This window comes from Argiope bruennichi, chromosome 10, assembly GCF_947563725.1.
Source record: "Argiope bruennichi chromosome 10, qqArgBrue1.1, whole genome shotgun sequence".
NCBI lineage: Eukaryota > Metazoa > Arthropoda > Arachnida > Araneae > Araneidae > Argiope > Argiope bruennichi.
Window position 1 is genome coordinate 64,650,903 of NC_079160.1, and position 25,253 is coordinate 64,676,155.

At 29.1% G+C, this 25,253-nt stretch overlaps 1 protein-coding gene across 2 annotated transcripts in view; it reads right to left on the reverse strand.

Annotated features, from left to right (window-relative positions):
• The window catches only part of LOC129988895 (uncharacterized), a 136,431-nt gene that overhangs the window by 47,595 nt on the left and 63,583 nt on the right, over positions 1-25,253 (reverse strand). The window contains exon 2 of one of the 2 annotated variants that reach the window (XM_056097180.1): positions 12,185-12,244. The exons of the other annotated variant lie outside the window; for it this stretch is intronic. The gene's annotated coding sequence lies outside the window, so the exon portion shown is untranslated. The remainder of the gene's footprint in view (positions 1-12,184; positions 12,245-25,253) is intronic. 2 annotated transcript variants of the gene reach the window in all.

Sequence of the window (25,253 nt, forward strand, 5' to 3'; positions counted from 1 at the left end):
TAGTTAAAAAAAATTCTTGCAGATTTCTTGAAAACTGGTAGTAATAGTACATTAAAATATATAAAAAGAATAGAGGATAATCACAAGCCTTTCCCTGATAACAGTAAAAATAAAACTGTTACAACATTTATTTCTCAGACATAAATTTAAAAAAAACCTATTCTAATTACTTATTTTTATGATTGTTTCAATATATTGTAACAAGGTTTATAAAGTTTTTCATAAAACAACTTTGGCGTAATAAATATCGATGTGAGATCCTTTTGGTAGCTCGAAGAATAACAAAGGCGATATTCCAATTCTCGCCAAGTACTATTGTCTAACAGTTTTGACTATCACACTAGATACAACATATGTGATCCTAATTTTGAGTTCTTTAGTGTATTCAACTGACATTATAAACACTCTGTCCTTTATGCAACTCCCAAATCGACCATGAGCAACAAGCCGATTTGAATAGTCATGTTTTTGATATGTTTTTAGTCCAACAAATATCGCCATTTCATAATAATTGAATGTAAAATCGCTATTTTTGCATTATTTGTGCTATTTTTGAATTAAAACAATTTATATTTTAATAACAATGTTAATAAATAATGTGTACTTCATCAGAGTATTAAAATTTGTATTACCCAATGCACATTTTAGCAAAGCAAATTCTGTAATAAACAACTAGCTACTATTATCTTTGATTCCATCAAGATCCATTAAGGATTCATGAAGAAGATAGTCACCATGATGATCAAGTGATGAATGAGTCTTTGATGAATAAGTGGGTCAGTGAATGAGAATGAATTCTGAGTGCTGGAGCGATAAATATGGTTACGTCTTTCCAGTTTTAAGTCGCCAAGAAATGGCGCCAATGAAATATTAAATAATTTTCATATTTCATTTTCTAGAAAACCTTCAAGACTCATTGCTTGTTATGTGTGTTCTTAAAAGTAATAAAAATGCATTAAAATGCTACAATTCATATTAAGGATAAAGATAAATTATGTATTTATAAAATTTATCTTGTCTCTTTAATGTGAAAAATTCCTAGTTGCGTTATATGAGCAATTTATGACAAGCTCACTTTACTGTCGTTATGCTTTAAATGATTGCCTGTCCTGGAATAATCTAAGCAATTTTTAACTCCGATTGAACATATGATATCCGAAACCTGCATGAATTTACATAGTGAGAGTTGATGTGCAGATACAATTAAATGAATGATCGCCATTTTTCCTTTTCTGCGATGGAATAAATATTTAAAATGCCAAAATCGTGATATCATTTCGAATCATAAGAAATGTTCCTTTTTTGCAATGGAATAAATATTTAAAATGAAAAAATCGTGATATCATTTCAAATTGTAAGAAATTAATATTTAAATTGAAAAAATCGTGATATCATTTCGAATTGTAAGAAATGATCATTTTTTTTTTGCAATGGAAAAAATATTTAAAATGCCAAAATCGTAATATCATTTCGAATCGTAAGAAATGTTCTTTTTTTTGCAATTCAATAAATATTTATAATGCCAAAATCTTGATATCATTTCGAATCGTAAAAAATTATCCTTTTTTTTTGCAATGGAATAAATATTTAAAATGCCAAAGTCGTGATATCATTTCTAATCATAAGAAATTATTCTTTTTTACAATGGAATAATTTTTTTAAAATGACAAAATCGTGATATCATTTCGAATTGTAAGAAATGTTCCCTTTTTTTTACGAAAGCTCATAAATATTTTTTTATTTCCACAATATAGCATGGTAAGGTTTAAATACGTCCACCATAATTTCTTGCACCAATAATTAATTAGCATACATCAATGTGGATCGACACTGCTTTTGAATGAAGAACTGAAAAATGGAATGAAAGATATGAGGTTAATAAAATATAGCAATTTTATTCCATTGTGAAACATTTGCAATTTGCCTCATTACCATTTATTTATTTATTTAACAATTTTTTCTTTATTTATATTAATTATTCCTATATTGAAAAAATCCGTTTACTAGTATAAATCACAAGAATTGTAAAAGATTATATTCGCATGAATGTTTTTCTTCCATTTTTGTTGTATCATATAAGAAGTATACAAAGTGAAAGTATAATTGCAATAGTCAACAAATTCAAATTCACGATTCTAACTCCTCTGTGTCCGAAAAATTCATTTTTAAAATTATGTCTGTCTCTCTTTAAACATAATAACAAAAATACTTCAGTTTGATGATTGAAATTTGGTATCTGATATTTATATCAAATTTGTAGATTTCTACAAATTTTGAATGAAATTCACCGATAGGAAATCTATCTGTGGCATTGTCCTGACATCATCGTCAGAAAATCTCTAACAGAATCCCTGGAACCGAAAAAAATATTTTTGACATTATGTCTGTTTTTCTGTGAACACGATAATTCAAAACGCTTGAGATAATTTGGTATACGGAATAAGAATATAATTTGGTGATTTCTATTAAATTTTGAAGGAAATTCATTCACAGGAAGTCTCTCAGTTTGGCTGTTCGGGAACAAGTAAACTCGGAAATTATAAAACGTAAAAACCTAGATAAGTAAAATGTGGAACACATGTGTATCATCTAAAGTATAAAACAGTTTTAAATTTTGAGAAAATTCCACAAAGTATTGATTGTACATATATAAATGGAAGTCAAAATTTTAGTAAGATATACACTTTTCTTCAATAAAAATTATAAAAAAAATTAAATTAAATTAATTTCATTCGTTTCAAATAAATATTTAAAATTTTAACAACTAATTCTGCAGTAAAAATTTTTCATCCATCATCTTTAAATAATACAACCCGAAAAATATTTGAATGTCCTGCTTTTCAATTTTTGTTGCATTGTCTCTTGGATTAAAAATGACAGTAATAATGGTATTAGGAAGAGATAAAACTTTTAAGTAGTCATCCTATAGGAAATCACAAAATATGCAATTTAATCACCGCAACCAATAAAAATACCAGCATACTTCCAAAAGGAGCAAATCCTTTTTAATTGTTCAGCTTACCAAATAAGCTCTTAGAAAGACAGGGAAATTAGCGCCTTTCGCCTGTGAACTTTCTGCTAAACAGAAAGACAAGTTAATTTCTCAAGCGCCGCATGAAATCTTGCGGGATCGAAACTAGATCGATTTTTCCACTGTTGTGCATCACCTCCAGGCAAAACTAAAGGATGGACAAATGCTCACTGCAGAGTCCCTCAAATTTGCCAGGAATTTGCGGAAACAAAGACTTTACGACTTTTGGAATCGTAATTGCAATCATTGATTGATTGCCCCTACGTTATGGTGGTCGGAAAGGCTATTAAAAGCCTGCGCTGACCGCTCGACCATTAACATCTGTCGCTGGCAGGTGAGAAAGTGCTTGGCGAAGCTGGCGCTTTTATTCAATCTATTATTTGTTATCTCTACTATTATGTGACAAGAACACTTGTAGAGCATGAAATATAGTGTTGTATTCTCGTGTATAGTCTATAAAAACAAAACTAAATAAAAGATGCAAAATTTTGATAAGAAAGTCTGAAAGGAAGTCCGAATTCAGATTATCATACGTCTCTATTTATAAGACCTGCTTTACTAAAAAAGTAAAGTCTATTTCTGGATTATATATTTGCGGGAAAATAATAATTCAAAAACACAATAGCTAATAGATAGAATTAACAAATAATATGAATATAAGTAATAAAAAGAATATACATAATCTGCTTAATGTATACAACAATTAAAATAGAAAGAAGTGATCAACATATATATCAATTATTTGAAAATAAACTCTTAATCAATGGTTGCAAATTTTAATTCCAAATGTATCTTCTTTACTAAATATCATATTGCCTTAAGTCGCAAATCATTTCATGCTGAATTATTCAAACTTCTAAATATTCGGTGAAACTTTTATTAGAATTTTTCAATATACACCTTAGATAACAAAATTCGATTAAATTATGAAAATAAACTAAAATACCATTCCGCTGCTAAAAATAAACTAAATAAACTAACGCAAATCTAGAAAATGTTTTAAAGGTAGAATTAATTGTCATATAATTAAAACATAAACCAAATGAGCAAACAATTACAAACATGAAATAATGGTGCTTCTTTATACTTTGTGAAGCATAACAGAAGTTTATAGACACTCATAGAGCATAATGTGTTCGAAGACAATATTCATTACTCCAATTGTTAGTAAACTAGTCATTTATTTGTTATAAATTTACAAAGGAATATAATTTACCTTTCTGGAAAAAAAATCAATACATTTATGTATATTTTTCAATTTGTTTCTACATATATTTAAAATAATAACGCTATTTCACAATTTTTTGCTTTAAGATTTTTAATGCCTCTCATCTTTAATATCTTCTTTCAGAATTAGTAGAGGGTAAAAATAGAATGAGACCCCCCCCCCAAAAAAAATTCCAAAACTTCATAAAACGAGATCATCTACTTGGGCACAAAATTTTTATATACTATCAATAGAGGTTGCATTGAAGAAGCAGTTCTTATCATCTTCGAATTATTTTTCTGTTTCATTCTATTTTCATCTTATTTCTAGTCTTAAGAATACCACATACCGAAGAATAGTCTTGAGAATACCACATGCCATGGTGGCTGGCGCACGTATAAATCTGTCGTGACCACAAAGTCCTCCAAGTCGAGGCAATAGCACTGGGAATACTGGATCAGAGGTGATCGTTCTCTGATTCAGATCTAATTTACGATCTGAGGATGAATGAATGAAATGCAGGAATGAAGTCCACCCCGTAAATAGGGGTTGTGACACATAATAGTACTCTTGGCCAGATGGCGCTACTAAAAAACAAGAGACGCTTTCTCGGCTTAAAATCGCTGACTTCGCAAACGGGCTTGTCTGTGACAAGTGTCATTAAAAGCAACAACAGAATGCCACATTGTTAAGTTCTTTCCCCCAGCATTTGCTTAGGCTAACTGCGACAAACAGGTGTTGTTTCTTTGTTTTATGCATAGCGTCACTTCTTGTTGTGCTACTTTTATGAAGCGCTCTTTGTTCAAGAAAATATTCATTTGTAAATCAGACAAATGATTGTAATCGAAATCTCGAGATATAAGCTATATAATTGATAATTAATTAAATAAGAGAATATTTTTAAAATTAATTCTATTTCATTCATGAATTTCCAAACAATTTTAAACATAAAACATAGTTTCATTAAGAATTTTTTTTTTCGTTTAATAAATTTAACAAACTCTCGAAGCATGTTGAATAAATTAACGAAATAATTTTGGATTTTTTTTGGGGGGGGGGATTGATATTTAAAAAATAACTCAAGGACAATACATGAAAGACAATTCTAAATTCATAAGTTTTTGACAGCATCAAATACTTTTAGGATATTAAACAAAGAAATATGCGGAATGGAATATACTTGAAAATTTAATTAATGAATATGTTCGATTCAATTTCGCAGAATCTCTTTCAACACAAACATTTAAATGCAAAAAAGATAAAAATGTGCCATTTCCGTATAATTAATTAAATTTTGAACTTCCAATTACCTTTCCAATTATATAGCGTTTTATTCTCTATGAACAATTTTCAGGAGTTGATATCATTAAAGCTCTTCGAGTCAGCATGTGGTTTTCGAATATTTTTCTTCACCATATGTTTGAATACATCTGTATTTCTTTTATTTTAATTTTCTCTATTTCTTAGTGGAGTTTCTAACCAGAAAGTAATTAATTAATATTTTTAGAGTAGCATTTATAGTATATTTGGAAAAATTAATTAAAATGGTTAGATGTTCACTTATTTCTATAGGGATATTTTTGCCTTCTTTGTTTTATGAGGCTTAATTAAAATAATTAATGTTACATACGGATTAGTGACAAATGACTTTTCTTCCAATTAATCCTTGTTTTCTAACACTAATTAATACCGCATAGGATATTATCTACGCCAAATACTATATGCATTGGAAAATTATTGCATAAAAATTTCAAAATTAAAATTAACAGGTGAAACGAATAAACAGAACGAACCGACTAATCAACTGTCACGCCTCTAACCTCCACATAGCTGCGCCAATCACATGGCAAAAAGGAGAATAAATTGAAGAGAGAGAAACAGTTGTGAGGGCGTGTGTGGGTGATATCTGGATGAGTTTGTGTTACTAGGAGTTCCAGTAGGGACTCCGAGAAGTGAGTTTAAATTTAAAGTGGAATTTAATTGTATATATGTAAATTGTTATCTATCATTTAATTCATAAAATATAATAAACTTGTGTTGCCAAGAAAAGTGTAATCACTTGGTGTCTTCAAGCAACACCAAGGTTAAGGGATCTACAAGGAACGGGTGAGACAGGATGAGCTCATGTAAACAAAATGACTTTTTAATGAAATCTCAAAATGGTATATATTTGATATTGTATGGTCAGCATTTCTGTCAAAACTATGGTATGGTATTCAATTGCTTTGAACAAGCAATTCAGTAGATGAAATTTAAAAATTTTTACTCGAGGCCGTATTGTTAAGAAGTCAGAAAAATTTTGAAATGTTGCTTGTGTATCAGAGGAGTTAGAAATCATAAGTATCATCCACAAGCCGGAAGGCCCAGCTGTCACGAGAAGAATTATGGTTGTCAATAGACAACTATGATTCCATCTTCCAATAACAATAGACATGAGACAGACAATGGATGAAAACCGAATCCATATGCTGGATAACTGGATAATATGGATGAATGGATGATTCATTTCGTGATCTAGCTTAGCTAGCAGAGTGTGCAAATGAGGTCTATTTGCAAAACGATCATTTGAGTGTTTGTCATTAACGTCTGTTCATAGGATAAAATGAACAGACGTTATAACTCCAGAAAGAAAACAATTGGACAAACAAACAATGAGCATGATTGTTCATTATGGATAATTCTTTTCTACTATTCGATTCGTGACATATAAATAAATCTGAAAAGAGATGGGAACACACGATCTCATCAACATCAATAAGGGAACTTCAAATTTCTCCCTTGTTGATACTAAATAGGTAATTGCATTGCATGGTTAATTTCAACGTTTCAAATGAACTCAGCTACCTGCAATCACTATTGTAACATTTTGCATCTTCAAGGTGCTATGGTTCCTCAATTCTTTTTCATAAACTGCAGCGTTACACCTCATTATATAGTGGATGTTGTAAAGTTTTTCGAATACATAGATACTCTGCATATTGAATTATCTTTAAAGTCCCCTGGCTTAAATAATTTAAAATGAAAGTATTTCTTATCTCTATATATCAACCCCCCGGGGGGCACCTAAAATGAGGATGAGAGGCTTCCGGCATGGTGGTTGGATCTCACCACCCTGGAGGGGTACACTAATAGGTGGGGGATCTGACTCATCCCATCGATGACGGGGCGTACTTCCTTCAGGGAGGGTTGTACCGTGGCCGGTGACGGTCCTTAGGACTCAGCCACAGTTCCCGCCAGTGTTGCTGTTGCCACGGTCTGGTCATTCAGTTTTATGGTTTAAATCCGTGTGCCTTCGTGGCGGGTCGGAGAGTTAGATGGCTGACTTTATATATCTAAACTAAATTTTCTGATGAATATTCGATGTACAGAAGTTTCAATGTTACAGAAGCAAATATTATTATTTTTATCTACATTACTATTTTTTCCTATTTACTGTCTTATTTATTTTTCTATCCTAAATATTTATATAAAGTACAAATAAAATTTTAAAAAAACATTAAGTTATTAAAGAAATGCATTTCAATATATCTCTCGATATTCCATGCCATTCGCGTCTTTAAATATCATCTCTGCTTCTACGTTCTATAAAGAAGCTCAATATCACACCTAAAGATTTCTGTTTCCTTGCTCACCGTAAGAAATCTAAATTTATTTAAGGTAAAAATCTTGTTCAAAATTTGTATTGGGTTGAGTTTAGGATTATATTGGTACCAGAGCTATTATTAGGAAATTGCTCCTACATATGGTTCTTTCCAAGTTAGGAAATGAATGATAAAAGCAAAGAAAATTATGTAATTCACCGTCAGTTGCTTATTGTTTTTTCATAAGGGACTTTCGGTTAACCGAATACTTCAATTACAGTAAGGAATGCAAAAATATTTATATGTTTTCTTATGAACGAAACATTTTTGCACCAATAAATACTCATATTTTTTGTCAGCAAAAATTTTTGTTTAATGCACAGACTTACAGAATTCATCAACTTCCTCTTTAACTAAATTATTTTTCCCCACAATTTCTCAAAGGTTAAATAACAAGCATTTCTTCAGTGATTTTCACTTAAAAAAATTTCTCATTGGCCACGGTAATTTCAGTTACTATCTCAAGAACTTTGGATTTTCGGACACTGATCTGCGCTCTTACAGCATGGGTGGAGTTCAAAATGTCGAACTCTTGCTTTCTAACTGCTCCAAACTTACTGAAGGGAGAAGGGATTTTATTGTGGATCTCGATGCCTGTCATATTACGTTTCCACCTCCGCTTCAAGTTTTGGTCTACCACAAAACGGCTTTTTTCTCATTCTATAAATGTATTGTCTTTGCTGCTTCAGTTTTTAATTAGTCTTGTTTTTTCTTTGTTTTCTTTGCTTTATTTTTTCTACTTTTGTTTTTATCTTTATTTTTATCTGTTTTTATCTATCTATGTAGTTGTTTCTACTTACATATGTAAGCTTTGTGCTATACTTTGTGTTGCGCAAGGATTGCCTTGTTACTAATAAAAAAAATGCACATTTTCAAAACAAAATCTAATTATCGATTTAAAATTCAAGATTCAGGAAAAGCGTTCGATATGTAGATATTTTAGTTACGTAGTAGCTTTAAATATGTTGATTATACTATACTAGAAATTTTAAGTTATGCTTTATTGTGCTCGTATAAATAACAATCCATGTGATTCTCTCGTATTTAATTAAAAGTGGATGATACATATAATTTGTATTTGGTTTTAAATACAACTAACTTAGATTTTGTGTAATGAAAATTTTGATGACGCCACACTATTTAAATCACATTATCTTTATACTTTAACATGCGTTAACAACCGTAGATATTTTTCTTTTGAAGATACATATTTTATTTCTAAATTATATCCAATTTTTTGGTTCTTAGTAAACATTATCCAGAATAAGTAAGTCCAGAATAAGTAAAAGTTCATTTAAGTATGAAACCGACGGCAGGTGGATGTTTTGTTGAAATATTTTCCAAATGAAATATAAATGCAAGGCAATTATCCCTGACATTCCTGCAAGAAGATACAGTATCTCTATATATTAATGAAATCAGAATTTCCTAGTAATATTATCTTTCGAATACAGAATCTTCTAAATCGTATGCAATTACTACAACATTACGCTTATAAAAGGTAACTTTTTCCATGTTGAAAATACACATGCCTCCTAATCGATTAACGTATATTTTTTCTTCTTTCCCATCTAATAATTATCGTTGCTAACGTTAGATCAATTTTTTTATTATTAGGAAAGCAATTTTATAACCACTTAGACAGTGGGTTATTAACACAAAGTGTGGGTTATTACCACAAAGTGTGAGTTATTGCCACATATGCTTATCTTATGACTCAAATTAAAATCATGTAGTCTCGAAACAGAACATTAAAATCATTAGAGAAAAGAAGTGTTCTTTCTTTCTAACGAAATCCAGTTTTCAAGGGAATATTGAGATATCAACTCTCCCGATATCTAAAAGTTAATTTTCATTCTAAATTCGAAATGAATAAAATATTAAGAAAAAAAAACTTTGAATGAATTATTAAAAATATGTTTATTTATTCTCAAAATCTTTAATGTGCAAATTTTTTCCAAATTATGCTATCAGAAGTTTGATTTATGTAGATAATTTTTATTTCTCTCTTAGGCACTAACCCTTTTACTCCTAAATTCTGAGGAATATAAGCTTTCTTCAGACTTCCTAATATATGAACTACAATTATTTTTAATTTAAAGCAGTAGCTCCACAAATGGAGTATTTTTGTATCCATAGGCGCTATTACATCAATTATCTGAACAGATTCTCATTAAAACGGAAACAGGAAGCTATAAATTTTCGCTCTAATTGGGTGCTTTAATGTTTTTACTTCTTTCTTCAGCTAATTACCAACGCTGAACTAAGATGATGTAAAATTTGGTACTAACTGACATAGTTTAGGTATTCAAGGTTTCAAATAGCAAGGTTTTTAAAAAATGACTGAAATAAAGTAATAGATTTTGCCATAGGCACATTGAAAGTGAAGCAGTAGTTCATCTGCAAATAACTCCGAATCTAGAACAAAATAATGATCCAGTAACATCCAAAATCACATAAAATATTACCGGAAAATTATTTTTGATATAAAAGTTCTTCAATATCTGTTATAAATTATAAATAAATATAAATAAATTATGTAATATCAGATAACAAGAGCATAAAATAATGTAGATTACACTATTAGGGGTTATTTCCTGCCCATAGATCCGCAGTTATATTCACATTCAGCGATACTTTAGGTTTTTGAGACTTGTTTAAAATCGATAACACGCATCCTATTAATTTAAAATATTATACAATAATTTCAAGCTGCTGTTCAATACTTCAAATTCTGGACAACATCATGTCAGGTTTGGATGGTAACAATGTTATTGGCATTTTAAGCTAATAGGAAAAGAATCACTCCTAGCAAAATTTATCACCTATTTTTTAAAAATGCTATAAATGAAATTGTAAGTATACAACAAAATGTGGCATGGCTATCGTTATTCTTAGAAATTAAATTTGTTACAGCCGGGAGATAGTATACCATGATTTGTTTCTTACATATATTAGAGTATCCCAAAAGTTACTTTCTTATTTCTAGTATGAAATGAATAGACAATATTTACTGTTTAAGGTATTATTTATTTTGTTATATAGGAATCCTTTTGCTCTATTACTTTCTTTAATCTTTCAGGAAGCCTCATTATGCCGTCTTTCCAAAATTGTTGAGTTTTGGGCAAGAAATAATCCTTGAGGTGAGCTTTTATTTCGCTGATGGATTTAAAGCACTTATCGCGAAGAGAATATTTAAAGGACAGAAACAAATAATAATCAAATGGGGCGAAATCTGGAGAGTATGCAGGATGCGGTAAAACATCCTAAACAAACTGTAAGAGCTTCTCTTTTACGACTAATGTAATATGTGGTGTCGCGTTGTTATGATGAAAAACAACACCTCGTCGGTTCATTAATTCTGGCCGGGTTTGTTTTGTGTGTGTGTGTGTGTGTGTGTGTGTGTGTGCTATGGCAGCTTTTAATTGATCCAGTTGATGACAAAATTTCTTAGAATTTATTGTTTCACCTTGAAGAAGGAGCTCATAGGAAATTACGGCTTCCAAATCCCACCAAATGGACAAAAGAACTTTTTTGTGGTATAGTAGAATTCTAGTACAACTGAAACCGATGACATAAACGGCTAACAGATAAGCCTGCATGTTTGCACAAGTAGAGCCAAATAAGGTCATTTATAGCGCGATGAGAAAGAAACTTTTGGGACACCGTAATAATAACCCACATTAGAAGATGAGCATGAAGAATGTAAAGGCAAAAGACTTGAAGTTTTAATACATATCATTCATTGACTTATATTTAAAATCTCTGCTGCTTTTAAAATCCTGTACTTATTACTGGCACCACAGTTCTAAAATGGATTGCATGAAAAATTAAACTTTAGATCCTAAATTAGTTAATCAGATGGTCACGAAATTGTGACCATTTGATTAATTAATTGTTATGTGTAAACAAACCAATTCTCTTTAATACTGTTTTTTAGATATCGTCTCTTAGAAACCAGTATCATCTATGTTGGTTCCCCCCCCCCCAAGTTTTAAAAGCAAAAAAATAGAGAATTTTTCAAAACAAATATTTTTTTTTTAATTTAATATGAACATCAGGCTGCATTTTCTTATCAGATGTGAAAAAATAGAAACACGTTTTGCAAATGGTTGAGAAAAATTCAGTTTCTTTCTTGTTTTTTTTTTTTTTTTTTTTTTTTTTTTTTTTTTTTTTTAATTTGAACAATTATTAGTAACGATGTATTTATTTAAGAATAAATAATTAGCCTTTAATGCATTATTTAAGGAAAAATGGTACATTTTTTGGTAACGGTAAATTTTAAAAGTTCATTTTTTTACTTACCTTTCGAAAGTAGATATTATTTATCTTATTCTTATTTGCGACAAACCCATAAACATACACCTGAAAAAATTAAGGATACTATAATAAAAGGCTAGGATTTAAGCTTTTAGTAAAATAATCAAATAGCTTGATAGAAAATACTTTTCATTTTTAAATTCTACAAAACATGACAGCTGTAGTTCTTTGGCAAAACATTTTATAGAGAATATTTCATTGATAAAATCAAAGCTAAAATATATAAAAGAAATGATTATAACATTTATAAAATACTTTTAATTGGCTATAATATTGTTTCGAAGTATATAATAATATCTATAATTCCAATATAAATCAACACCGAATACATTTGACATATAGCTTAGTATAAAATTTGTAGAGAATCTACTATTCCAAATGATATTCTGTATTATAAACTATTTATTTATTTATGGAAGGTAGGAGATTCTTTTATGGATATGTATTTAGATTCACTGATTCATACAGATCAATTAAATCATATTATTGCTCTCGTAAAATCCAACTCTATGGATGCTTCCAAAAGCGATGGAATCAAAATAAAAATCACAATTTGTAATTAAGAGTTTAGTCATCATTTAATCGCTCAAGCCAGAACTGTATATATATTTTTATATAAATAAATTTCTATATTTATATTTATTGTTATATATAATTAAATAAATAATCCAACAGCAATCTATTATATCGACATTACTATTTTTTACAGAATAGTTACGTATTATTACTTTTTCTTCTTTATATATATTTCTTTATCATATAAAAAAGAGAGAGATTAAAAGAAGAATTTCAAAATTACAAATGTATTTTTTGTTTAAAAAAAAAGATACGCAATCGAATTTTAGTAGGCATTTTTTTTTCCTTTATAAAGCATCTACATTGTTATCAATTTCATTAAATTTCTTATAAAATAAAAAGAATTATTCATAACTAAAACAAAAATTGTGTATTATAAAATAGAGGGAACAATTAGTAATAATGCTTTCCTATTTTTACTATTGTAGTATTTAATAAAAAATAATAGATTTGGGATTTTTTTAAAAATTAATTTGCTTCACAGTGATTTTTTGCTTTTTCTATTTAATTAAATGAATAGAATATTCTTTAAAATCAATGATATTTAACTAAACATTCTTATTTTTAATATTTATAACTATTCTTAACATTTATAGCATATAATACTGGATAAAAACGGTACAGCTAACGAGGATTAATTGTTCTCTTTTTGTAAGAGCACCATAGGGATTTTTCCTTTTTCCAGTAACTTTTCTAAGCCTTTTTTCAGATCTTTTTCTTTACTCAACACCATATCTAACGTTTTATCGGCTTAGTGAATCCTTTTCCCAAAGAAGTATGTTTATTTATTTATATATTACACTTCCTTCCAAAGATATGGCCATAAAGATTCCAAGATAACTATTTATCTTCCTATTATTTTCTTCCGGAAGAATTCCGTGGGATAATTTCAGAGACCATTAGTTTTCTACTTCTTTGTACCACACAGTGCTTTTTCGAATAAGAAAGCATCCGCATGCCAGGTTTTAAATCGATTGGAAAGGTAGCAGATTCTTATGATGGATGAAATATGTCCCCATGGCAAACATTTTAAAACCATTTTAACAAATAAAGGGACTTGGATGTGTTCTGTAACTATATCTTCAAAGCTTTAGAAGTGCCAGTTTTAATCCATAAATCTTCTGCAGTTGAAAATATTGCAGCTGTCTAACAAAGTAATGTGTTTCTTGTAAATGGACTAACATAGTGAACAAATGAAAGATTTCTTTTCATGGGAAAAAAACTATTTTATTTTACAGTAGAGCTTTAAAATACACAATAAACATAAAGTTGTTATGTGTGTTAACGATTATATTATACTTCAGAGTGTTTCTAATTCGTTTATGGTTGTTAGAAAAATTTGCAAATATTTTTTAGAAATATTTGTTAAATATGCGTGATTTAATCTGTATGATTTTTGTTATATGATAGATTTTTTTTGTATGGTATGGACAGATATCAAAGATGAAACCTGACGATATACCACTCTCTCAGAGTTTATTTACTCTCCGATTGATGATGTTTGATTCCAATGTATATGAATCTGTCCTTTTCTTATATATCAGTTAAGCTTTCATGATGAATCTTTAAGAAATTGAATATTGAACAAGTGATTCGACATTGACGAAACGGAGACATTACCATTAGACCATTGCTTCTGAAACGGATTGTCGAGTTTTGAATTTAATTTATCGTTTCCTGGCACTCTGTTTGTTAACTATTGAAGAACTTTCCAATTTCATCATATATGTTATGATTTATATAGAGATAGACAGATATAGATGTAGATTGATAGCGGATTCTGAGAACATCCTGAAATATTTTGTGCAGAAAATACTGCGCCTATTTCAGCATTGAAGAGATCAAATCTTTAATTAGTGACTTCGATATAAACTGAAATTTAAATCTGTTATTTTATTACCGTAATTGGTACTTGAAATCAAGAAATATGTGGCGATAACGTTACCAGATGCTTTAGTACGAATTTCGAATGTATTTGTGCCTCATTTATTAATGTTACCTACCAATCATCTTTTGCAGTCTACTGATTCACGGGAAAAATGATTAATTTCAATTCAATATTATAAAAAAATTCATTCTCAAATCTCTCTTAACAAGAAATTTTTAAGTAAATGATTGTAACAAATATTTAATCATCATAATTCTAATAACTTTAAGAATACGATTGGCATGTGCTTTTTATTGTGTGTACATGGATCTTTTTAATGGACTCGCATGAAATCACATAAAAATATTTTTTATAGAATTTAAATTGGTGAAAAAATTAGTTCATGCAAAATTTCTTGATTTGCATTCTTACAATATTTTGTAAGAATGCAAAATCAAGCATCATTTTTCATTACCCTAATCTTTATTTTAAATTGTTCTATGGCGAATTTTCTTCTCTCAAAGAATATCTTTATTAAAACATGCAGTTTTTGTAATTCTTGACCAAAATGCCTCGGTTGCAGAAAACCAACACACAGGCAGAATTTCCCTCCTTTATTATTAGTAGAGATAGAAAGAATGCATAATATATTGCGTTTGTTGTTTTGCGCCTGTAAGCGTTCGATGTTTGATACAGAAAATAAATAAAAATGCTATTTATTAGAAATGTATCATTTCACTATTTGCATTTGATGCATAAAATGGGTAAAAAGGAGATAAGATGCAGCATTACTAAAATTTTAACATAAAATGCCTTTATTCCGGTATCAAAATTACTTTTCGCTCGGTTATATTTGTAACTTGATCCTTTTCTCCATCAGTATTTCGAATTTCATTTTTCCGGGCGTCTTTGATTCGATGAAATTGAATAAAATTGGTACATTTTTCGATATCTAATTCCGTTTCTACAAAATTGAATGCTGAAAATGTGTTGTGAATGCGATATAATATTTCTTTTCTTATTATCTAAATAAGCCGCGTATGTTGATATTCAACAAAAGTTGTATTCATGAAATATATATGTATCATCCTTTTTGGAGGGTACAACAGAGTTCGGATATTTTATGCTTCAGATGTATAAATGTATAGATTTCTATTTTTATATTATTTCTTAAATACTTATCACAACTTTTATTTATCTTTGATTATTTTTTAGTACAACTTCATTCTTTACTTTTGTTGCGAACGATATTTAATGACGAAAATATAAATCATAGAATTATTTGCGTTTCAAAAAAAAATAAAAAAAAATACTGAATTTAAAAGAAAAAGAGGAAACATAGAACTATCTAATTAAATCTATCTACCTACAAATAATTTTCAATGTGTTTGTTTGATTGTATGTTTGTATATCATACATTAGCAGTTCCTATTTGGATTAAAACAGAATTTGATACACATAATCCATAGCATACTTTCTTATACAGTTAGAAAGCTCCTGCGATTCTCTAAAAGTTGTGAAATGAGGTATTGAAAGATTTTACATTTTTCCGTCATAACTTCTAAAACATCGCTGCATAAACAATTACTTTTATACTATATTAAAATTTAAAGAATTATTTTTATATGTATAAAATTGCTATTTTCCTAATTTTAAACCTTTTTAAAATGAATTCAAACTTAGTTTATAACTATTGTTTCCTTAGAGATATCAAGTTTATTTTGCTATTTAAAGACATTTATCACTAATGCACTTTTGAGAATGTGAAAGTTATTTTCTTCAGTAATTTTTTCTTTTGTTTTTGTTGCATAGAATTTTTAATTTAGTTTGAGTTGAATTTGTTAGATAGCACTTTTTGATATTACTTTAAAAGCTATACCAGAAAACTCGTTAACTGCTTGATCTAATTTTGCTTTCGAATTTAATACTTTAAAATTATTAATTAAATCTTCAAATTAGAATACCAGAAGTATTTTTACTTTCTTGTATGTGACGTATAGATAAAGTATTGTAATCGTCAAAAATTCGAACTCGGGATCTTGACGAATATCTACGTTTCAGTTATCCTTGAGTTCGAAAAAATAATTTTGGAACCCATGTGTCACAGAGATAATTAAAAATCCTTGAACTAGATGGATGAAATTTGTTATACGGTAGTTGTACTAAACGTTTAGATTACTATCGAATTTTGAACAAATTCCTTTTATAGGAAGAATGTCTATATGGTTGTACGAATACACTTTAACATGATAACTACAAAACTAGAAAGATTGGAGATAAAATTCAACGCACAGATTTAACATTTATAAGTTTGGACACCTATCAAAGTTTGAGCACAGTTCAACAAAGGATTGATCATTCTGTCAGTCTTTATTTTCAGAAACATGTAAATACGATAACTTAAAAACGGAATGATTTAAACATTTCACACTTGACATGAGATTTTGTAACTACAAGCGTTATTTTGTGTGATTTTTTAAAAATTGCTCGGGAAAAATATGTCTAAAACACTAATTCCATTTTGTGTTATTACTATCTTCATGCCAAGAATTACTCCCCAAAAATCTCCGCCAGGATCATACCATTGATTCAATAAAAATGCAAACTTCAAGCCAAAGATTAATATTTCATAATTATTGTATGCCAATGCCATTCAAGAGCATATTCTTTGAATTTATTTGAAAGAATACAAGAAAGTTTTTGGGGACCACTTTTGCTGGTTTTAGTGGTTTTTAACTTGAGTTTTCTGTCATTGAAAAGCTTTGAAGTTTGATTTCTTCGCATTAGAGAATAACCTTTTATTTATTTATTTATGCTAAAATTCCATCAGTACGCTTTTTTTTCCTTCAAAAAGATTTGTTAATATAATTCAAAGGGTCACTTTCTCCTTATATTGTTAATCTTTTAATTTACAATCTAATCTCTTAAAAAGATTGCTAAAAAGTCCACATTAGGCCGTTGTGAACCTAGAAATCCCACGTTTTGCTGATATAAACCTAGAAATTCCACAATTCCCCCATGGCCAATCATATAAAGCCAGAATTATATATATATATATATATAGCGCATTTCTTTCTGGGAGGAATATATCCTATGTAAAATATGGAATTATCATATATAAATAAGCTTATCGAAAATCCTCACTGAACACTGGATAGATAAAAATGTTATAGTCAATGCATATGATAGACGATTGAGGCGCAGATACGAAAATTTTCTGAAAACCGCTTTTTGTAAGGAATATATCCACTTTTTTATATAAAAAATTTGGAAGTATAATGAGAAGAAAATAAGAATGCGATATTTTTAAATTTGTCAGCAGCAAACTACTTTTGAAGAAAAAATGTAAAATCGAAGATATATATAGATAAATATTTTTCAGGCTGTTGAATTTACTTGAAACTAATATTTATATACTGGCATCATTTCAGATTAGATTCTACCAAAGATTCTGTATATATAGATGTCAAGTGGATATCGAAAAACATTGTGTGGGATACATTTTATCACTGATGTGGCTAGAAACATTTGAAACTGAGGAGTATGACTTCAGGTATGACGTTAAAAATGATCTTCAGAGATTTTCTACAAGGGGCTTAAATCTTTACTAAATAAAACAGAAACTTTTTCTTAATTATTTTTAATTTTTATAAAGGCTCATTGCAAGGAGAGCCTATCTACTTAACTTTCATGCACATCATATATAAACAAGTATTCTGGGAAATCAGAGTAGCTTTGAAAATCTAAATACTTCACAGTACGTTTATTGTAAGTATCAATTCTTGAACTATAAATGCCTGAAAGAGTGAAATGGATTGATTTTGGTAAAGCGAAGAAAATTGTAGGCAGGATTTCAGCAGGGAAAGCATCAGAATGGAAAGGATTGAGACAAAATTTATTTTAATACTAAAACCATTACACAGGTACAAAATACTTTTGTAGTGATCTGTCTTGCTTAATGTGTCTTTGTGAATTTATTTCTGTACTTATATTATTATTAATAGATTGAAATAAAGAAAACCTGAAAATATATTAGCATTTGTTAGTATGCAGAAAAAATATAAGTGACTTCAGAATAAATGTAAAGTTGCTCAAATTGAATTGGTATGTTTAGAGGGCTCTAGAGAATGCTCTATTTGCTTAAGGGATACAAAAATAAAAAAAGGCCCGAAGACATTTCAAATGATACATTTACCCGTACATCTAATTAAAAGAAAATATACGCTAGCATCTTTTTAACAGTATCTGAGAGATGGTATCGGATTTTCGAATCTACAAATTTTGGTTACTAATTGTGTTATTACCATAAACCTCAGATATTCTAGAAACTTCATTTTTGGCTACCATCATCATCAAATGGTCGCCAAGATCATTCGGTTACCATCCATTATCATCAAACAAAAATAGTTGTTACTCTTTCTTCCTAATATGTAGGAACTAGATATGGAGGGGAAAATATTTATCTGTAACACTTAATTATGCAGAAATGTTATTTAATATTTGATAAAGTTTTATGTAGCTTAAACATTTATTTTTGGATAATATCACAAAGATTCTTCCATTTCTACATATATAACCCTATCAAGAGGACTCACTGTTTTTCTTGATTACGGAGAGTCATGAATATCAAAATTCGTGGTCAAAATGTGCTTGCAAATATTTATAAAATATCATCTTTGGTACTTCATCATGATATATAACATGTCTAACTAAACATGAAAAATGTTTTAACTATTTATAAAAATTGTAAAATATGATTATCCAATATGCTATTTTTTTGGATTTTGATTCGATATCTCATTCAGGTATACTTTGAAAATGAGAAGAACCAAAGAATCCTTTTATTTTTTTAGGGATCTCATATTCATATTTATGATACCCTCTCAAATATATTAAAGAAATTTCTTTCACTTATACAATTTCAGAATATGTAATTATTTGATTAGTACTAACACGTTATTCTGCGTGTTTACACCACCATCTAAGTGGAAATGAGCATAGTCTGTTCATAAGGTATGTAATTATCAATAGTCATCCTCTTGCATCTTCGCATCGGAAAATGAAGGCATGCCGGACAACCTTGCGATTTCAATAATTGAACAAAATGAAACTTTTAAGGGTTCAACTTCTGAATTTTGTCTAAATTCGTGCACATAGTTGCCTATGGAATCCAGTACTCGTGCTATTAAGCAGGCATTACAGGCATAGCATTTGAAGATCTTATAGAAGCTTCAACTATTGTACCGTTGAACTTAGCACTCTTCTCGCAGCGCAACATCCAGAGAACCGCGTTCTTCAAACTTACTTATCATATATTTAACCTCATTTACGGTCATGGCCCCTTTCTTTAATTTTTTATTTGTTGGTATACACGTAATGCGAAATTCATAGCGAAATTCAATGAGTTACACATTAGTATATAGTTTAAAGCATCAATTGGAAAAATTTCGGTTCATATTTATTGCCAACAATTGGAAAAATTTCAGACCATTTGTTTTTCGACGGAGAATTTGGCCTCGTAGTTGAAGTAACAAGTATATGAAATTTCATACGAATTTGTTCAATAGAAATGTAACTACGAGTCACTGAGTCCCGTCAGTTTAAGGTATCCGACTACGTTAAAAACACTGGTTTTCGACCACATTGGCGAATTCTTCTTTTATTATTTCTTGTAGTTCAGGCTTTCCTCTTTCCAAAATAGTATTTTCTAGGAAAAGGAAGGTCTGACATATCATCCAGGAGAATTTTAAACAATTTTTTAGCTAAAATATTTCTTCAATTTTCTCAAACTTCAATTTTTATAAAAATTATCCACCGTTAACATGATATCTCAAAAACTAATAGAGGTATTTACATAAAAATTTCAGCGTGTGTTTTAAATAATATGGGTAATGAAATGAACCAAAAGTTTTATTGTTGGGGAAATACTTTTTCATTTATAGGTGTTTTTAGAAAAATTAAGTTGCAAATTTATGGAAAAAATGTAAATATACGCACGTTTTTACCCATAATTTCTTTGAATCTCAAAATGTTTCTTAGATTTTGGTTCATTTCATTCATCATTATATTCTATAATTTGTGTACAAAGAAAAATAGGATTGCTGCATTACAATTTTGTGTAGAGTGTTAACCGTTTAGGTTGAATTTCATTAAAATTTACTACAAATTTTCCTATTTTTCAAAATATATTAAATTTCCAAATAATTTTTTGTATATATAGTGTTTATAATTGACAATACATCTAAAAACCATAAATAGTTTTAAAAAAATCCAATTTTTCAAAAATATTGCTTCGAACGTAGTCGGCTACCTTAAATTTAACCACCCTGTTCAAATAATAAAGAAATAATAAATAAATAAACATTTATGCAAATGATATTAATAATAAATAAAAATTATAAATACATAATACATTCAAAATTTACGAATGCATGGCTAAAAAATGCAGTAATTTATAAATCTCATTCAAAAGGTGCAAGTAAAAAGAAATATCAAACACTTACAAATAAAAATGATTTATAAATCCATTTAGAGAAAAAAAAAAGATGAATATGATCCAATTTAGAAAACAGAAGTAAATTTATGCCTGAAATAATATGAAGACAGAACAGAAGAGAATAAAATAAAAAAAGACTGTGTACCTCCAGTGATAAATGGAAGATGTATTTGGGTCAAACGATGTCAATAATCCAATTCACACTAGTCAGAAAACAATGTTTGTAATAAAAAGAAAGAACTATGCCTTTATCGAAAAGGAGAAAAGAAAAAAGCATTAAGCAGTGGAATTTTTGAACTGGGAAATTTTAAATTTTGGAGAAGAAATAGGAAGTTGCATGCAGCCTTTTTTTAAATAATTCGAAAATAAAGTATGTGATGTCTTTCTTCCATTTTGAAGTTATCATAATTCAGTTTAGGCAAGTTCTTCTACCATACTTGTACATTAGAATATGGAATTGAAATTATCCACAAGGTAAGTTACAAATCCTTCTGATTAGTTCTGCAAGGGAGATTATCATAATGAAATTAATCATATCAAAATATATTAGCAGCACCCAAGAAGAATACATAAATTATATTTTGGAAAGACAATGACTGCAAATGAGAATTATTTTAACAAAGAGAAAATACAGATAATACTCAATTTCAGAAGATAAATATTTCTACATTCTTTAGCTGTCGAGTAAACCACAATAAAAGAAACGATCTAGTTACATCCAGTAATATGAAAATTATATTTAAAGCATGTAAACTAACAGCATAAGTTATAAGCATAATATTTACTGGCGCAAAAACTTAAAATCGCCGTCTTGTATATCAATACATAGTTGCCTCACTTCGTAAATTGTTGGATTGATGAATTGATTCTTGTCCTATAACGCTATTTTAATCAGTGGACATGTACTTGGTAGAGGAGGAATTTGCTTTTTTTCTAATGTAATTTGGTTTTATATAAAGTTTTCCCAATTTTTTTTAAAATTACTTCAGTGAAAAGCCTTAAATTTTACTAGGCTTTTATTTATAAGTATGAGCTAAGATTTTGATGTTTTGAATTAGACTTAAGGAACCACGTTTGACTCCATCTTCACTTTAGCGCGATTATCTCGAGAAAAAAAAGAACTCTAAATATATAGTTATTTAAATACTTCCATATTTTAAGAGAAGGCTGTATTTTACTGTTTTCAAAGGACAACCAAATCTTTTTATATCAGTACTTCCAATAAATTTATTAGTTAATTGTTCTCTAATAAGTTAACCCTATATTTATCTTGCTCAACCACTTACTAAGGGATCTCATTGTATATGCATTTGTTATGTCCGAAGGTTAAAACCCTTGAGTTCAAGCCCTCTATGACACTCCCCTCATATCAGCAGATAAACTCCCATTAAAGATTTTATAAATATATCCTCGGAACACACGACTTATTGAGGGAATATAAATTATTCGAATACTGTTGTTAATATAATCATATAATCTTTTTATTACTCAGAAAAATGCTAAAATATAATCATTATTTCAATGTTTAAATACACCTATTCTTTGATTTTATCATAATGATTTTTTTTAAAAGATGGTTTCTTTCATTCTCTTCGAGCTGAAATGAGAAAATAAAAACAAAAGACAAAATAAACTTAGAAATTGCTAGATGTATTTTCTTCTATAATCCTTTCTTCCAGTTCCGCATTACAATGAAATCAATCCGCTTTAGTTAAGATGATTTGACAGAGATTATCTTTCAAAGGTATATCCTTTCTTGAAACATATTTAAAACATTTATATTTTTAAATGATGTAACTCCCTGCTATGTTTATGTTTAACTGCGATATAAAAAAAATTCAGCAAATGGAAATAAAAAGGCACTTAATGGTATATTAAAAAGGAAAAGTCCTTTTGTACTAGAAATCTAGATGAAAAATGAAATTCTGAAAAGCGTAAATCGCAAATAAGATTTCTCTAAGTAAATTGTTAAAGAATTATATTGGTGATATTTTTTTACCTTTTAAATATTGTTGACGAATAACTTTATTTTTATATTTATTGTATCTTAATTTCTTTGTAATGATGTCTGAATTAGATAAAAAAAAAGTTTTATGAGTTGCTTTAGATTGTAGAAATGAAGGCGTGCTTAATGTCTTTATGTACTTATTATATTGTAATTTTTAACTGAACATATCAGGGTTATTATAAATATATAATAAACATCTTAATAATTCTCAAATTGTCCACTTGATGGCGCCATCTGCATGAAATCTTAGATATCCTTAGAAAAAAGATTTAATTAAACTTTGATTTCATACATGTGGCTCCATCTGGCAGGGAATTTCCTAAAAATGCCAATTATAAGATTCTATAATATTTATAATAATAATACATAAATTGAAAAAAATACGCATGATAATTCTGATGATGATTAGGTTTGTGCCAAAACTGGCGTTACCCAGTAAAAGAATCTTAATTAAAATCAAAATTGTAATAAAAAAGAAATTAAAATATTGATAGCTGTCAAAATAGTAGCAATTCCAAACATTCGATACGCATAAGTGCTGGGTGCAAATAAAGCCAGGCAAAGAATTTTTTTAAAAAAGTAGTAGGGAAGCAAGAGTAATACAGGCAAAAATATTTTCTTATTGCATTAATAAAAGTACGTCTTAAAAACTTTTTTTAAGTTTTCTTTATTTGCACTCTTCAGTTCTTCATTATGGTATCTCGTAATATTGAGCAGAATGTCTGAAAACTGATAACATACTTCCGTTGATCTTACTATTTAAAATTTTATTGAGTATCTTAGTATGTTCGCACAAAACTTTTTTTAAAAACCGAATAATGGTATTCTTACTTTAACCCGTTCGTATATTGAATTGTACAATTTCGAGTGGGATTTGTTCTTGGCTTCAGATTCAATTTTACAAAAAAAAAACATATATTTTTTCTGAGAATGCGATGAATTTCCATCAGTTATAGAACTTCTTCTACTTAATATTAAACATTCACATTTATGTGACAGATTAATATAGATTGATACGATTATATCTTCATCCTCTGACCTTTTTTCAATAAATTTAGATTAAATCCATGACATATTTTCATATACTTTTCAAACCCAGAAAATATTTTTTAAAAATTACCCTGTACAGTTTGCATATTACAAAGCAGAATATATTCGTTAACATGGTGACATTTATTTATTACTTGATTTGAGGTATAGACAGAATTATTCCGTTATTGATGGTGATATATTATTCCCCCTGGCTGACAGAAAAAGATGAGTGGATTTCAGCATTTATGCGGAGGATATGAGGCACCCCGCTGACAGCTATTGCTTGACCATTGCACATTAATCACATCAGAAGAGATTCACATAAACTTCTCGGCCTTTTTCGTTTGATATTTGATATATTTATATCTATATGTTAATGATATTGATATGGATTGGTATATGAGAGCATTTATCATTAAAATTAAGCCTGTGATATATATTAAAGTAAGTTGAAAATGCTATGGCACAATTTAAAGAGGTGAAAATATTAGTAAAATATATTTTTAACTTACAGAGGCTATTGTGTAATGCAGTAAATACGCTTATATGTATGACATTCTGCAACTGGGGTTTAAATATAACCGATAATGTTTTTGTTTTTTTAAATCTAGGCATAAGTCTAAAAGTTCTTCCTTAGAATTGAAGGACTCATCTTTCTTCATCTTATTTTGCATTTTTCAGTGGCCATGACATGATGGAAGGAAAAAAACAAGTAAGTTTTAAGAATGTTATTGTTCTTTTGGCACTTGCCACGGACAAACCCGCTGTTCAAAGACAGCCGATTTAAGCCTAAGGGGGAGCGCCTCTTATTTTTATCGTAGAGCCAACTTGGGCCAAGAGTACGACTTGGCTCTCACGCATCACTCATTCGCTTGCACAACTCCTTTTTTACAGGAGGACACATTCACATATCTCACAGATAGAACAGGAAGAACAACCATGCTCGAACCCGGGACGCCCAGAAGACGGGGAAGATGCGCTTCTCCTATGCCAGGACGCCGGCATTTTTAAGAACAGAATTTTTAACTTTGGGTGTAATAGGAATATATATTTTCCCAGTTCCTTTAAGCCTATT